Source organism: Rhagoletis zephyria, unplaced genomic scaffold, assembly GCF_001687245.7.
Source record: "Rhagoletis zephyria isolate East Lansing unplaced genomic scaffold, Rhagoletis_zephyria_1.1 Rzeph_scaffold_00075, whole genome shotgun sequence".
Classification (NCBI taxonomy): domain Eukaryota; kingdom Metazoa; phylum Arthropoda; class Insecta; order Diptera; family Tephritidae; genus Rhagoletis; species Rhagoletis zephyria.
In genome coordinates, this window is record NW_016157159.1 from 319632 (window position 1) to 324689 (window position 5058).

Here is a 5058-nt window from a genome sequence, read left to right on the forward strand (position 1 = left end):
ATCAAAACAAATTCTATGGGACTGAGAAATATTATTTTCTACTTTTTAGTCCATTTATAAAAGCGTTGTATATTTAAAAGTTTTTTTTTTATTATTTATTAATGGTATTTTAGCCAAGAAAATACTACGAAACAAAAATTGCTTCACAAAATCCTGGTTGATCTGTCAAAACGTCATTTTACCGGCCGTCTTCACGTGCTGGAAAATCTCGATTGCGTGACGACGCTTGCGAGAAACCGCACGTGTAGACCGCAAAAAGTACGAAGCATGCTTTTTCTCGCATACCGAGCAGTATGCGAGCTCTCGCTTGCTTTCAACTGCCATTTTTTTTTTGACAGCTATGTTCTCATTCTCAGAATTCTTCAGAATAGCAACATCGTTTATTTTGGAGCCAAATACAAATTTAGAGGCAGCCATTTTTCATTTGTAGTATACATCTCTTTATGCAGATTTTCTAATTTTCTCAAACTTCCAAGAGCCTGCAAGGCTTGAACCTTCTTGTTTGGCGACATTGTACAAATGAAAAAGATTGCTGTCAAATGCCCAGTCAACAAAACTCTATCTCGCTTGCGAGAGAAAAAAGCAGAACGCAAGCAAGATTTACAAGCATGTGAAGTCGGCCGGTTACGCACCTATTTACACCTTTTCACAAAGCGGGCGTTTCAATAAAAGCCTCGTAAACTTATGAGTTTTACACGGTTTAAGGGAATCCCCTAAATAAGAAGGGACAACTCGTTATAATTGTAGCGAAAGTAAGTAACAGGGGCGTGTCTTCTCTTTATAACGAGTTGTCACTTCTTATTAAGAGTGTTCGCTATGCAAAAAACTTGTACAAGTTGGTAGCAATTGTTACTAAATCGTGTTCGTTTGGCCAAAAACCCAGTAAAACTTGCAAGGAGAGAGCACAATTTTGACATTTCATTTCGAGGGGAACTTGCAATTTCGTGCTGGAAAATTTTTGCCGGCAAGAATTTGCAAGCAGGACACGCTTGCATTTTTGTCAACATTAAAAGCTCTGATGTAATATGTTTCGTGTAAAATCCTGTCAAAATGTCAAACAGCAAAATTACTCTCTGAAGTGAGAGTAAAAAGTGAGTAACAACAAAAAGTACGGGAACAAAAAGGATTTTCCCTGTAAAAACGTCAACCAGTGATCGCTTGACACTTTTTATGATTTTACCAGAAGAAAAAGTTCGGCTAAAATCATGCAACTTCATTCTCTCTGCACAGCTCTCCACAAATCACTCTCACTTACAGGATTTTGGAGGAATTGGGAGTAAGGGATCATTCTTCCTGTAACTTCCTTTAAGTTAGTGTAAAAACCTGTAAGTTAATTTTCATTTAAAAATTAACAATCATGTTGTGATTTACTAATGAAAGAAGTATGTAAATATTTGTATATTCAATTGCAATGCAATGCAGTCGACACCACTGTCGATATAGAAAATCTGGCAGTGACTTCCACAATGAAATTGAAGCGTATGTTGGAGAAAATCAGAATAAGAAGAAACAAGCGGGCCCATGCGCAGGCTGCGCAGACAGAAATACACAGTAAACTCATCCCTCTTTGTAGCCAGAGATAAAAGCAGACTGTTCTAATAGTTCGCGGAAATAGTAGTAAACAGAATTATTCTTATATACCCCTTATATTTATTATAAATATATTACAAACAGTACAAATGAGATTTATAGTACATCAGAACTTATACTTATTAGGTTCATAAAAACATATTACAAACTGACTGATATATGATTGTCATGAGTTGAGGGAAACATGGTGTTACTTACAATATATCTTTGTATACAATATTTGAGGTGAAAATATATTCAGAATCAACTTTTTGATTAAATATTTCTTTAAATTTCTTGACTTCAGAGGTGTTATGGCCATTAGTATTACCTAATAACCACTCAGGGGACCTCCGACTTTTCAAGTGACACCTCATTAGTGGAATTGCTTACATAGAAAAGTATAATAGCCCAGTTATGCATACTTAGCGTTGCATAAGAGTTGTCACATAAGAATCTATTAAATGGGCTTTGCGTGTAAGCGGTTATCCAACGCATAGCACTTAACACGTAGAATTCTGTTGGGTTTTGATTTTTACGTAAAAATGGTATAGCAGTGCAAGTATGCATAACTGGGCTATAAAAAGGGAGACTAACAAAAAATTACCTTAGAGAAAAAAATATAAGATATACGTATAGGTCCTGTTTTGTTTTCCACCTGAAATAATTTAAAAAATATATTATGCTCAATATGCGACTATGGACGCCAGCTGGCAGTGAAGCTTGCAAATGTTTGCTAATTCCTGTTCGCGCAAAACTTAGTAAGCTTCTCTTTTTGGGAGATTCAGATACCTTATTCTCTGAATTTTGTTACTGGCTAATTCTTACTTGCATTTGCGTAGCGAACAGAACTATTATCTACGTTCTTTGCTAATACATAGACAGACCCCATTTCAGATGGTCTACTTAAGTAGAGATTGTTGATTAACTTCCACTATTCATTTTCAGATCATACATTTAATCTGCACTTAAATGGCCAATACTGGCTATTTAAATATGAGCTGTTCAGCACAAAATGTAAGCAAACAAGCAAGTGCAACAACAATTTCAAGGAACAAGCAGCAGTGCTGCCAATTGTTTGGCATATGTAAATAAGGATGATCTGAAACCCAACGAAAGGTAAATGACATTTAAACAACAATCCACAAATATAATATTATAATATCTTATAATATAAATATTCATTTTAAATTGGCCCTTAGGGGATTCCCTTAAACTCGTAAAGTCTTAAACTTTAAAGCTTAAACAGATGGCAGCGTTGATCCGGATTAACTCGGACTTAATCCGGATCAACTGCAGTTAATTCCCGAGTTTATCCCGATCAACGATGCCGTCTGTTTATGCTTTAAAGCTCGTAAGTTTACAAGGCTTTTATGAGAACGGCCCCTTTACGAAAAGTTTAAATAGGTGCGCAAAGTGACTGTTTGACAGATCAACCAGGATTTTTTTAAGCAATTTTTTTTTGTAGTATTTTCCATCACATCCCGTCATCTTGTCTCTATTACTCTTGACTAGAATACAATTAAAAACTGCATAAATTGGCAAAAAACCTAAGACAATACAGTTAGTTGATGAAATTCACTTATTTTATTCTCTTATTATTTTTTTCATTTGTTTTCATTATTTTATCATGCATTTTAGTATAAAAATATCGGCTCCTCGGCAACATTGAAGCTTACGAGGTCGTTGCGCATCAAATTTGTCTCGTAATTTTACGAGGGCTCGTAAATAGAGCTCCATACAAATTTTGACAGTTCTTTTAAGGGGCTCGTAAATTTACGAGCTTTACGAGGTTTACGAGGGCTTTGTGAGTTTAAGGGAAGACCCCTTTTATATATTAACAAAAATTATATAATTAAAGATTGCGCTATTCTGTAACTGTGAGAAAATGTTGTGTACACCGAGTGCAAAATTCACAACCAACAACTCACCGACTAAAATTCAGTAGGGGTATTCTCTGAGTCTTGCAAAGCCCTTGCAAGGTGCACGGATTGCACGGTTTGCAAAGCTGTCCCATACGAAAACCGGTTTTTACCGTGCAATCTGTGCACCGTGCAAGGGCTTTGCAAGACTCAGAGAATACCCCTAGTGAGTTTTTCGGAAGAGAAGTGTACACAGCTAAAACTCATTCTTACTCTTCCTGAATCGCAAAATGAAGAGTGCACACAATTTTCAGCGTACACTTGAAAACTCACAGTTACAGAATAGAGCCCCTGGCGGCGAAGACAAGTGTACCACAAGTAAACAAAGCCGAATTGGGTGTTAACAGTAAAAGCCTGAAGATAAAATTTACCTAAATTGTGATAAATTGTAAATATATATAATTTACAACAATTGATAAGGAAAATTAAGAAAATGGTGATTTTTGTGCAAGTATTAGTGAATTTCAGTGAATTTAAAGTATTTGAGGCGTCGTTTACTTGTAGTCCAGAAACATCAAAATCGACAAAACCAAAGTAGCGGTATGTCTGACGGCGCCACCTTTGTTCGCTGCATCATGAGGGCTATTCGCGATCCGGTGCAAATGGCCTAGCATCATTGCATTGCAAATTTGTATTGCAAATTATGTGCAATACACAAACAAAATACACGCATTTGCATTTGTCATGGCTTGCGAAATTTGCAATACCGAAAATCCATAGCATAAAAATGCTATGCATTGCATTCATAAAGAAAACCAAAGCTGATGCACAAAAATTGTTTTGCAAAAGCTTTACCATGACAGTTTAATAAAGGTCGCTCACAATCCATGGCATATTTCTGCAATTGCATAAATTTGTCAGCTCTTATGCACCGAATCGCGAATAGCCCTATGGTGTATTAATACAGTCCCAGCGAGCAAAGAAACGTAAATTTTGCCGACAGTGCAGTTTAGTTCAATTTTCCATATCCGAAAACGCATACAAAAAACTCCTATAGTTATCATCAATTTTCGTATCCGGAAAACGTTCGAAAATGATGATGTCATTTGAAAGCAATAATTGCATTTTATTTGCTTAAGCTAAACATTTGAACCATACATACATGCGTAGTCGGCAGTGGCTGAGCGTGCAGAGGAGTGTGCCGCTATTTGTTAGCTTCCAGAAGGTGCCGGGTTCGAATACCGCCAGGCGCTTCCTAATTTTATTTTATTACTTTTGAACCATGAAAAAGTAATCTGTGAAGTGCAGAAAGAAAGCCCAGCCAGCAGAGAAACGTAAATTTTGCCGACAGTGCCGTTTAGTTCAATTTTCCGTATCCGAAAACGCATACAAAAAAATGCGTGTGTAACACCGTACACATGATAGAAGTGAAACTTCTTAAAAAAGTTGTGAGTACCAGGTACCTACTCACGAAATTGGATGTGTAAACATATGTTTACGGTTCGGCAAACCATTAGGCGATTGAGTTACATACATAGGTTTGGTTAGAAATCAAACAATAATTTAATTTCATCTTATTAATTTTCTGATATACATATAATTTATTTATTCATTTTCCGGTAACACC